Here is a 12,772-nt window from a genome sequence, read left to right as displayed (position 1 = left end):
TAATAATAATATTGGTATTTGTTAAGCGCTTACTATGTGCAGAGCACTGTTCTAAGTGCTGGGGGAGATACAGGGTCATCAGGTTGTCCCACGTGAGGCTCCCAGTCTTCATCCCCATTCTACAGATGAGGGAACTGAAGCCCAGAGAAGTCAGGTGACTTGCCCACAGTAACCCAGCTGACAAGTGGCAGAGTGGGGATTCGAACCCATGGCCTCTGACTCCAAAGCCCATGCTCTTTCCACTGAGCCACGCTGGTTCTCCATCCATCCATCCATCCATCCACCCATTCATCCATTCATCCATTCAATCAATAATATTTATTGAGTGCTTACTATGTGCAGAGCACTGTACTAAGAGCTTGGAATGTACAATCCATTCATTCATTCATTCATCCATCATATTTATTCAGTCATTCATTCAATAGTATTTATTGAGCACTTACTATGTACAGAGCACTGTATTAATATCATTATTAAAAATAATAATAATAATGACATTTGTTAAGCGCTTACTATGTGCAAAGCACTGTTCTAAGCACTGGGGAGGATACAAGGTGGTCAGGAGGTCACACGTGGGACTCACAGTCTTCATCCCCATTGTAGAGATGAGGTGACTGAGGCACAGAGAAGTGAAGTGACTTGCCCAAGGTCACACAGCTGACAAGTGGCTGAGTTGGGATTAGAACCCATGACCTCTGACTCCTAAGCCTAGGCTCTTTCCACTAAGCCACACTGCTGAGCCCTTACTGTCTGCAGAGCACCGTACTAAGCGTTTGGGGAAAGCAATAAACGCAGTAAAGACAGACAATCCCTGCCCACAACGGGCTTACAATCTAGAGGGTGGGAGACAGACAACAAAACAAGTAAACAGGGATCAGTATTAATAAATAGAATTATAGACAATGATGATGATGATGATGATGATGATGGTATTTGTTAAGTGCTTACTACGTGCCAAGCACTGTTCTAAGCACTGAGGAAGATACAAAGTAATCAGGTTGTCCCTCGTGGGGCTCACAGTTAATCCCCATTTTACAGATAAGGGAATTGAGGCCCAGAGAAGTGAAGTGACTTGCCCAGGGGCACAGCGGACAAGATACGCGTGGCTCCGTGGAAAGAGCCCGGGCTTGGGAGTCGGATGTTGTGGGTTCAAATGCCAACTCAGCCGCTTGTCAGCTGTGTGACCGTGGGCAAGTCATTTAACTTCTCTGCGCCTCAGTTACCTCATCTGTAAAATGGGGATTTTAAGACTGTGAGCCCCACATGGGCCACTCTGATCACCTTGTATTCTCTCCAGTGCTTAGAACAGTGCTTTGCATGTAATAAGCACTTAACAAATGCCATTATTATCATTATATATATATATGTAAGTGCTGGGGGGCAGGGAGGGAAAGGGCAAAGGGAGCGAGTCGAAGCGATGCAGAAGGGCCGGGGAGCTGAGGAAAAAGGGGGCTTACTCTGGGAAGGCGTCTTGAAGGAGGTGAGCCTTCAGTAGGACTTTGAAGGGGTTGGGGGAAGAGTGATCGTGTTCCTCTCAGGGATCCACCCGCACCACTCTCCCTCCTTACTTGCAGACCTCAGAATAACAAATAATAAGCAGCGCGGCTCAGTGGAAAGATGCCGGGCTTGGGAGTCAGAGGTCATGAGCTCGAATCCCGGTTCTGCCACTTGTCAGCTGTATGACTGTGGGCAAGTCACTTCACTTCTCTGTGCCTCAGTTACCTCATGTGTAAAATGGGAATTAAAACTGTGAGCCCCACGTGGGACAACCTGATTACCCTGTATCTACCCCAGCGCTTAGAACAGTGCTCTGCACATAGTAAGTGCTTAACAAATGCCAACATTATTATTATTAAATAATAATAACAATAATAATGGAATTTGTTAAGTGCTTTCTATGGGCTAGGCACTGCCCTAAGCACTGAGGTAGAGCAAGGTAATCAGGTTGGACACAGTCCCCTGTCCCACGTGGGGCTCGCAGTCTCGATCTCCATTTCACAGATGAGGGAAGTGAAGTGACTTGCCTAAAGTCACACGGCAGACAAGTGGCAGAGCTGGGATCAGAACCCAGGTCCTAATGACTCCCAGGCCCATGCCCTAACCACTAGACCACACTGCTACTTGTTGAGCGCTTACTCTGTACATTGTACCGAGCACATGGAAGAGTCCAATAGAGTCAGTGGACATGATCTCTGATTTCAAGGATTTTAGACTATTGGGAGAGCAAACTTGAATTGGCAGAAGTCAGACTGGGGACAGGATTTCCGCCAGCTGTGCTTAATTAATTAATGAATTCATTTATTCATTCAATAGTATTTATTGAGCGCTTACTATGTGCAGAGCACTGTACTAAGCGCTTGGAATGTACAATTCGGCAACAGATAGAGACAATCCCTGCCCAGTGATGAACTTACAGTCTAATCAGGGGAGACAGACAAAAACAGTAGCAATAAATAGAATCGAGGGGATGTACATCTCATTAAAACAATAACAATAAATAGAATCAAGGTGATGTACATCTCATTAACAAAATAAATAGGGTAATAAAAATATATACAAATGAGTGGATGAGCATAGCGCTGGTGGGGGGGGAGAGGAGGAAGAGCAGAGGGAAAGGGGGGGAAAGGGGTTTAGCTGAGGGGAGGTGAAGGGGGGCAGAGGCAGAGAGGCAGCAGAGGGAGCAGAGGGAAAAGGTGAAGCTCAATCTGGGAAGGCCTCTTGGAGGAGGTGAGCTCTCAGTAGGAATGATGGCATTTGTTAAGGGCTTACTATGTGCAAATCACTGTTCTAAGCACTGGGTGGAGATACAGGGTAATCAGGTTGTCCCACGTGGGGCTCACAGTCTTAATCCCCATTTTACAGATGAGGTAACTGAGGCACAGAGAAGTTAAGTGACTTGCCCCCAGTCACACAGCTGACAAGTGGCGGAGCCAGGATTAGAACCCATGACCTCGGTCTCCCAGGCCTGGGCTCTTTCCACTGAGCCAGGCTGCTTCTCTATCTGATTGGGCACCAGAGCAGAAGAAGTGGACTACGAACGTGATCCAGGACTGGAAGAAGGTGAAGAGAGTCGATCATCGAGGGCCCGTATTTTCGCACAAAAGGTGGGGAGTCCAGGAGGAGTGTGATAGCCTGGGCTAGATGGAGTGGGTCTAGAGTCTGGAGGTAACCGTGTGGGGATGAGGACCGAATTCCTGGTAGAGGGAATGTGGCTGAGAGGAAGGTTAGAAGATTGCGCTCAAAGAGTGGCAGAGCGGAGTTCATGAGGAAAGAGATGACGCAGTGTTTCAAGATAAATAGGGCTAGTATTTGCCCATGCTGATACGTGGCTGAGGGATGAAGCAAGAGACAGGCAGAGTTGAAAAATTTGAAGAAACGGTTGGCTGGAAGGGACCAAAGCGTTCATCAGCGTGGTGGTTCTTTAAATTACAAGTTCTTTTTGGGCAAGGAACGTCTCTACCCACTCTGTTTTATTGTACTCGTCTCCCACTCCCTTCTGAGTTGCCCTTGTACTTGGATTTTCACTATTTATTCACCCTTCCTGCAGCTCCACAGCACTTATGTGCACTTTTGTAATTTGTTTATTTATATTAATGTCTGTCTCTCCCTCTAGAATGTAAGCTTGTTGTGGGTAGAGAATGTATCTACCAACTCTGATATATATATAATAGTGTTTGTTAAGTGCTTACTATGTTCCATGAACTGTACCACTGGGGTAGATACAAGATAATCAGGTTGGACACACTCCCTGTCCTACATGGGGTTTACCGTCTTAATCCCCATTTTATAGAGCAGGTAACTGAGGCAAAGAGAAGAGAGTGACTTAATAATGATAATAATGTTGGTATTTGTTAAGCTCTTATTATGTGCGGAGCACTGTTCTAAGCATTGGGGTAGATACAGGGCAATCAGGTTGTCCCACGTGAGGCTCACAGTTAATCCCCATTTTACAGATGAGGTAAATGAGTCACAGAGAAGTTAAGTGACTTGCCCACAGTCACACAGCTGACAAGTGGCAGACCCGGGAGTCGAACCCATGACCTCTGACTCCGAAGCCCGGGCTCTTTCCACTGAGCCACGCTGTTTCCCCAATGTCACACAGCAAAGCGGTGGAGCTGGAATTAGAACCCAGGTCCTCTGAATCCCAGGCCCACGCTCTTTCCACGGGGCCACGCTGATGAGCTCAGTACAGGACTCTGCACACAGTAAGCGCTCAATAAATATGCTTGATTGATTGATTGATGAATTACTCTTTCAGGCATTTATAACAGTGCTCTGCATACAGTAGGCCCTCAACAAATACCATTGATTGATTAATTGATTAAGGTTGGAATCCCCTAGGATTAGATTAGATTAGGAAGAGTCAGTGAAAGGAAGAAGTGGGAAAGCCAGCAAAATCCAAAAGGAATGCAGAAGTGGGACCAGAAGGGAGGTGGAGAGCAGCAACTAGTAGCTGCGGAGGGCGGACGAGAAAGACACAACATGGAATTTGAAGGACGAGAAGATGTTAGAGTGAAAGTGACAATAGGAGGCCAACTCCTCCTCCTTTCCCACTCAGTCGGGGGAGTGGGAGAAAATGAAGGCCTTTGGGTAGAGAGCAGTGAGGGGAGATGGTGTCATCAGGTAAGAGCTTGATCTCAGTGATGATAATGCTAGAGAAGCAGCGTGGCTCAGTGGAAAAGAGCACAGTCTTGGGAGTCAGAGGTCATGGGTTCGAATCCCGGCTCTGCCACTTGTCAGCTGACTGTGGGCAAGTCTCTTAACTTCTCTGTGCCTCAGTTACCTCATCTGTAAAATGGGGATTAAGACTGTGAACCTCACGAGGGACAACCTGATTACCCTGTGTCTACCCCAGCGCTTAGTACAGTGCTCTGCACATAGTAAGTGTTTAACAAATTCCAACATTAACAAATACCAACATTATTATTATTATAATGATGAGGAGGAGAAAAGGGAGGGAGTGGGCCAGGAACTGGTTTAGGATGAAGGGAAATTTGCTCATGATAGAGCAGGGGTTCCATAGACCACAGTAGAATGGGGCCTGTCTCCCCTGCTGGACTGTTAGCTTCTTGAAGGCAGGGATCAAATCTTCTAACTCTATTTAATAATAATAATAATGTTGGTATTTGTTAACAGAGGACTGTTCTAAGTGCTGGGGTAGATACAGGGTAATCAGGTTGTCCCACATGAGGCTCACAGTTAATCCCCATTTTACAGATGAGGTAACGGAGGCACAGAGAAGTGAAGTGACTTGCCCACAGTCACACAGCTGACAAGTGGCAGAGGCAGGATTCGAACCCATGACCTCTGACTCCCAAGCCTGGGTTCTTTCCACTGAGCCACGCTGCTTCTCTTGTTTTCTTGCGAGTGCTTGGTACAGTGCTGTGCACAGAGCAGGGAATCGATTACTACTGGTCAGAGCAACCCCTTTCTTGATATCTGTCTGCAAGGCTCGCATGTCTGCTCCATTAATCTCCCAAAAACCGTCCACTGCTATGGTGCAATGTTCAAGACTGCCAGTCAATCAGTGGTATTTACTGAAGTTTACTTTGTGCAGAATATTGTACTACATGCTTGGCAGAGTACGATACGGTTGGTAGACCCTACCTCTACGCTCAAGGAGCTTGTCTTGTCTTATGCTGTCTTCATCTCCGACCCATAGCGACTCCATGGACCCATCTCTTCTAGAACCCCCTACCTTCACCTGCAATCGTTCTGGAGGTGTATCCATAGTTTTCTTGGTAAAAATATGAAAGTGGTTTACCATTGGTTTCCCATCCCCTCAGCACTGTACTCGTCCGCTCAACTGTATATATCTTCATTACCCTATTTATTTTGTTAATGAGATGTACATCGCCTTGATTCTATTGATTTGCTATTGTTTTAATGAGATGTTCATCCCCCAGATTCTATTTATTGCTATTGTTCTTGTCTGTCCGTCTCCCCCGATTAGACTGTAAGCCCGTCAAAGGGCAGGGACTGTCTCTATCTGTTACCTATTTGTACATTCCAAGCGCTTAGTACAGTGCTCTGCACATAGTAAGCACTCAATAAATACTATTGAATGAATGAATTGTCTCCTTCCACACAGTAAACGCAGTCTCCGTCCTCGACTCTCTCCCATGCTCCTGCTGCTGCCCAGCACAGGTGAGTTTTGTCTTGTGGCAGATTGCCTTCCACTCGCTAGCCACGGCCCAAACTAGGAGTGGAATGGGTAGGCCTCTGCTTGTCTCTCCCTCCCTTGGAGGAGGCTGGTAAAATACTGAAAACTTTCCAGGTGTGATCCTGAGAAGGGAATCAAGCAGTTTAGAGTCTTTTTTATGCTCTTTAGGACTGCATACCCTTTCCACTTCCCCAGTGACTCAAGTATTCCGCTGTTATCCATTCTCTTCCGATGTGCCACCCAAAATACACGTGTTGCTTCAGTGCTGTTCGGTGGAATGCATTCCTCGTTCTCACACCTGGTAAATTTATCCTGCCATTTCAAGTGGGGCCTGGTTCATAGATGTTGTTGATGAAACTGTTCCAGGAACAGGATGCCTTGGTAACTGAACTCAGTGACTGCTTTAAGTTCTAGATATCTGAAGAAAATTTTGGGCGTGGATAGGGCTGGCCAGGGGAAGACTGGTGACTGAAATAATAATTATTATGCTACTAAATTCCTAATTTGTGCCATGCACTGTACAAAGCAGGGGGGTAGGTATAAGATGATCAAGTCAGAATAAGAAGTAAGGCTCACAGAATAGGAGGTAAGGAGAGCAGGATTCTTATCTCCATTTTACAAATGAGGAAACTGAGGCACAAAGAGGTTAAGTGACTTGCCCAAAGTTACACACTGACCTAGTTAGGTCTTCTGACTCACAGTCCTCTGCTCTATCTAGTTTTCCTCTGGTGGAGTACAGTGGGAAAAAAACAGGCAATAGAGGAAACAACTGACTCGATGTCAGTGAACAGCTATAATCAGGGCCCTAAAGAAAATTACAGCACTTTTGAGCCTCTTATGGGATAGGGACCCTGTCAGGATTGATTATTTTGGATCTGCCCTAGTGTTTAGGAAAGTGCTTGGTGCCTAGTAAGTCCTTAAAATACCATTATTATTATGTGACAAAGCAGAGAAACACCCCGGCCTAGTGGAAAAAGCAGGGGCCTAAGAGTCAGAGGACCTGAGTTCTCAGATTTGCTCTGCCACTTGCCTGCTGTGTGACGTTGAGGAAGTCACTTAACTTTTCTGTGTTTCAGTTTCCTCGTCTGTAAAATGGGGAGCGAATACCTGTTCTCCCTCCTACTTAAACTGTGAACTCTATGTGGGACATGGATTGGGTCTGATCTGCTTATTTTGTATATACTCCAGCATTTGCACAGAGTAAGTGCTTAATTAATAAATCAGTGGTAGTTGTGCCTTGCTTGCTGTGTGCAAAGCACTGTACTAAGCCCTTGGGAGAGTACGATATAATCAAGTTGATAAACATGTTCCCTACCTACAAGGATCCTTCAGTCTAGAGGGGGATAATAATTGAAGCTTAACAAGGGGATATAATAATACCACAATTACCATTATTATTATTATTATGTCAGCAGAGTAGCTGAACCAATGCTAATTCAGGAAATGGGTAAGAGGCAGGTCAGCTTAGAAAACATCAGGGAACTGGAAGCTAGGGACAGCTTGACGATGAATTATTAAGGATGCCAGCTTTGGAGGTTTCCATGACAATGGCGCTACATTTACCGCAGACAGCCAATGGGGCTAACAAGTTATTACTTGTTTGCCAATTCTTTATTGTTTTTTTTCCAGGCAATTTCCGCTTTCTCCAGGGCTGATTAACTAACTAAGAGTTTTTAAACAAGTGGCCTAGAGTAAAGGAGGCAGAGTGGGAGGAGAAGGGAAAGAGGAAAAATAAATTGTCAGTTACAGCAGCCTAAAGAGAAGGAGGGACTCAGTGTATTTCTGTCGGGAATATTTGTCTGGTTGGTTTCATTCATTTATTCACCCATTTTTCTTTTGGCTTCAAGAATACGTGTATGGATTGCATTGTCTGTGTTTGTGTTTTATGTAAGTAGTAAAGAATGAACTCTATTCATGCTTACGGTATTTTGGATGTGAGGGGCATGTTTGGGTTTGAAGCCCAAACAGGAGAGGGAGGACTGTGGGAACCACTCCTCCAGCTCTGAAACTCCCTGTGGGTGGTCCGAACAAACTTTACCCTTCCGCCTCGCAGAAGGGTGCAAAGAAGCAACTTGGCCTGCTGGATAGAGAGCAGGCCTGAGAGTCAGAAGGACCTGGGTTTTAATCCTGACTCGGCCACTTGTCCGCTGTGTGACCTTGGGCAAGTCATTTCACCTCTCTGTGCTTCAGTTACCTCATTTGTAAAAATGGTGATTAAGACTGTGAGACTCATGTGGGAAATGGACTGCATCCAATCTGATTAAGTGCATCTACCCCAATACTTAGAACAATGAGCACGGTGCTTTGTACACCAGAAGCGCTCGATAAATAGGAATGAATGAATGAATACGATCAATCAATCAATTAGCAGACAGGTTCCCTGTCCATAATGAGCTTACAGTCTAGAGGGGGAGACAGACATTAATATGAATAAATAAGTACGGTGTCTGACCCATAGTAAGCACTTAACAAGTACCTTGAAGAAAAGAAGCTCCCTGTTTAGAGGAGGCAGGTAGTGGAGAGGTGGGAGCAAAGTTGTCAGTCAATGATATTTATTGAGCGCTTACAATGTTCTGAGCACTGTACTAAGTTCATTCATTCATTCATTCAATAGTATTTATTGAGCGCTTACTATGTGCGGAGCACTGTACTAAGCGCTTGGAATGAACAAGTCGGCAACCGATAGAGACAGTCCCTGCCCTTTGACGGGCTTACGGTCTAATCGGGGGAGACGGAAAGACAAGAACAATGGCAGTAAATAGAGTCAAGGGGAAGAACATCTCATAAAAACAATGGCAACTAAATAGAATCGAGGCGATGTACATTTCATTAACAAAATAAATAGGGTAATGAAAATATATACAGTTGAGCGGACGAGTACAGTGCTGAGGGGATGGGAAGGGAGAGGGGGAGGAACAGAGGGAAAGGGGGAAAAGAGGGTTTAGCTGCGGAGAGGTGAAGGGGGGGTGGTAGAGGGAGTAGAGGGAGAAGAGGAGCTCAGTCTGGGAAGGCCTCTTGGAGGAGGTGAGTTTTAAGTAGGGTTTTGAAGAGGGGAAGAGAATCAGTTTGGCAGAGGTGAGGAGGGAGGGCATTCCGGGACCGTGGGAGGACGTGGCCCAGGGGTCGACAGCAGGATAGGTGAGACCGAGGGATGGTGAGGAGGTGGGCGGCGGAGGAGCGGAGCGTGCGGGGTGGGCGGTAGAAAGAGAAAAGGGAGGAGAGGTAGGAGGGGGCAAGGTGACGCAGAGCCTCGAAGCCTAGAGTGAGGAGTTTTTGTTTGGAGCGGAGGTTGATAGGCAACCACTGGAGGTGTTTAAGAAGGGGAGTGACATGCCCAGATCGTTTCTGCAGGAAGATGAGCCGGGCAGTGGAGTGAAGAATAGACCGGAGCGGGGCGAGAGAGGAGGAAGGGAGGTCAGAGAGAAGGCTGACACAGTAGTCTAGCCGGGATATAATGAGAGCCTGTAGCAGTACTTGGGAGAGTCCAATACAAAAATATAACAGATGCATTCCCTGCCTGTATTGAGCTTACAGTCTAGAGGGGGAGACAGACATTAATGTAAACAAATAAATTACAAATATGTACATAAATGCTGTGGGAGTGGAAGGGAAGATGAGTAAAGGGAGCAAGTCAGGGTGATGCAGGAGTGGGAGAAGAGGAAAAGAGGGCTTAGTCAGGGATGGCCTTTTGGAGGAGATGTGCCTTCAATAAGACTTTGAAGTTGGGGGAGAGTCTGTGGGACATGAGGAAGGAGGACATTCCAGGCCAGAGACAGGATGTGGTTGGAGATGAGATAGATGAGATTGAGGTACAGTGAGAAAGTTGGTATTAGAGGAGTGAAGTGTGTGGGCTGGGCTGTAGTTGGAGAGTAGCAAAGTGAGGTAAGAGGGGGCCAGGTGACTGAGTGCTTTAAAGTCAATGGTGAGGAGTTTCTGTTTGAAATGGAGGTGGATGGGCAACCACTGGAGGTTCCTGAAGAGAGGGGAAATATCACCAGAATGGTTTTTGCAGAAAAATGATCTGGGCAGCAGAATGAAGTATGGACTGGAGTGGGGAGAGACAGGAGGGTGGGAGGTCAGCAAGGAGGCTGACAAAGTAATCAAGGCAGGATAAGATAAGTGATTGGATTAATGTAGTAACAATTTGGATGGAGAGGAAAGGGTGGATTTTAGCCATGTTGTGAAGGTGGAACAGACATGATTTAGTGATGGTTTGAGTATGTGGGTTGCATGAAAGAGGATCAAAGTTAGGAGAGCCTGGCCCTGGGATTGCTTTTTTTTCCAATTATCTCCTGTCCCCTTGTCCAGCTGTTCACTGCCCTACCAAACAAGTCCCCATGCTCCCCCAATCCACTGGGTCCCCCCTTCTCTGTCTCCTCATGGGGGAAAGGAGTGAGTGGAGCTGGGAGAGTGGCTGTGGGTCTTTCAGAAGGTTTGTGCTTTTTCTGGCTCCTTAGGGGAGAAATTCTTGGTGAAAAGGAAGGCAGAGGGAGAAGGAGAATAATAATAATTATGATATCTGTTAAGCACTTACTATGTGCCAGATACTAAGCACTGGGGTGGAGACAAGCAAATCAGGTTGGACACTCATTCATTCAATCATTCATTCAATCATATTTATTGAGCGCTTGCTGTGTGCAGAGCACTATACTAAGTGCTTGGATAGTACAATTCAGGAACAAAGAGAGATAATCCCTGCCCACGACGGGCTCACGGTCCCTGTCCCATATGGGGCTCACAGTCTTAATCCCCATTTGACAGATGAGACCACTGAGGCACAGACAAGGTAAGTGACTTGTCCAAGGTCACGCAGCAGACAAGTGGCAGAGCTGGGTTTAGAGCCCAGGTCCTTCTGACTCCCAGGCCCAGGCTCTATCCACTAGACCACGAACCTGGAGGAAGTCTGTAGCAGGGGAACAGATTGCTCATAAAGTTTGCTCATTAATTCCTTCAACTTTTTATTGCAACCCCATAGCAGAGCAGACCATTCCCACCTCTGATACGTGGGCAGGTGTTTCCACAGTGTCGTTCATACCCTTGTCTTGCTCTGCATCAGGGTAACCGGTCGGCGTTGATTGAATCGACAGAATTGTGTTTGCCTTTGCTCCTGACAATGCAGAAACCTGTCCTGCCTAGAACCCGAATCTCATCCTTCTGCCCGGTCCATCATCTAGTGACCGCCCCCTCACCCCCTGCCAAACCCACAAAGGTGGGAGGGGGGTGAGACTTTCATTTGACATTTCCCTGAATGAAGCCAAAAAAGTAATCCGAGCACCAACATGCTACATGCTGCGGACTGTCATTTTTGCAGCCCCATCCTTACGTGAGGTGGAACTATTTTTAAAAGTGCCAGTAACAGCCATTTAACTACAGGTTTATTAGTGGTCTCTCAGGCAGAAAACACGTTATTGCCAAATATGATCTGAAAGATTGACAATTAACCGATTATTCATCCATCCTGTAACTGATCTCTTTGAAATAGCTGAATTATGATTGAGGTATTTGTTAAGCACTTTCTATGTAATAATAATGTTGGTATTTGTTAAGCACTTACTATGTGCAGAGCACTGTTCTAAGGGCTTGGGTAGATACAGGGTAATCAGGTTGTCCCACGTGAGGCTCACAGTTAATCCCCATTTTACAGATGAGGTAACTGAGGCACAGAGAAGTTAAGTGACTTGCCCACTGTCGCACAGCTGACAAGTGGCAGAGCCGGGATTAGAACCCATGACCTCTGACTCCGAAGCCCAGTCTCTTTCCACTGAGCCACGCTGCTTCTAACAGCTGGAGTAGATATAAGATAGACTGGACCCAGGCCCTGTCCCACATGGAACACGGGGAGGGAGTTTGGCCCAAGGATAGATTGGTAATTTTGGAAAGAACCTGGATCCCAGCATAAAACCAGGGAGAGATTTGTGTTGCATAACTGAATTTGTTTGTATGTTCTTGACCTGAGGTGAGCTTGTTATCTATCATAAGCTTTAAAATTTTAATTGCTGTTTAGGATTTATCTTTGAAAGTGGGACTACCTTCCCTTAGCTTTAGTAATGTACTTTTTAATCTCAAATATAAAGAAGGAAAGGGGTTGTGCCTTGGGCAGACTCTATTCTTTCTCCCATCCCTAGGGAGAGGTAAGGATTCAGAAACCCAGTAAGCACTCAATAAATATGATTAATTGATTGATTGAGTGCCTTTTTATGGTATTTGTTAAGCACCTACTATGTGCCAGGCACTGTACTAAGCACTGGGGTAGATACAAGCTAATCAGGTTGGACACAGTCTGTGTCCTGTGTGGGGCTCACAGTCTCAATCCCCATTTTACAAATGAGGTAACTGAGGCCCAGAGAAGTGAAGTGACTTGCCCAAGGTCACACAGCAGACACTGAGAAGCAGCGTGGTTCAGTGGAAAGTGCCCGGGCTTGAGAGTCAGAGTTCATGCATTCGAATCCCGGTTCTGCCACTTGTCAGCTGTGTGACTGTGGGCAAGTCACTTAACTTCTCTATGCCTCAGTTCCCTCATCTGTCAAATGGGGATGAAGACTGTGAGCCTCATGTGGGACAACCTGATTACCCTGTATCTACCCCAACACTTCGAACAGTGCTCTGCTC

At 46.2% G+C, this 12,772-nt stretch overlaps 1 non-coding gene across 1 annotated transcript; it reads right to left on the bottom strand.

Moving 5' to 3' along the window:
- Window positions 1-6,157: 6,157 nt before the first annotated feature.
- Window positions 6,158-6,295, bottom strand: LOC114810504. Its single transcript, XR_003758203.1, has one exon. It is a non-coding gene; the product is annotated as a small nucleolar RNA SNORA7 (small nucleolar RNA).
- Window positions 6,296-12,772: the final 6,477 nt, after the last annotated feature.

Source organism: Ornithorhynchus anatinus, chromosome 3 (assembly GCF_004115215.2).
Source record: "Ornithorhynchus anatinus isolate Pmale09 chromosome 3, mOrnAna1.pri.v4, whole genome shotgun sequence".
Classification (NCBI taxonomy): Eukaryota; Metazoa; Chordata; class Mammalia; order Monotremata; family Ornithorhynchidae; genus Ornithorhynchus; species Ornithorhynchus anatinus.
Note: the sequence above shows the minus strand (reverse complement) of the source record. Positions and strands in the feature narration are given on the sequence as shown.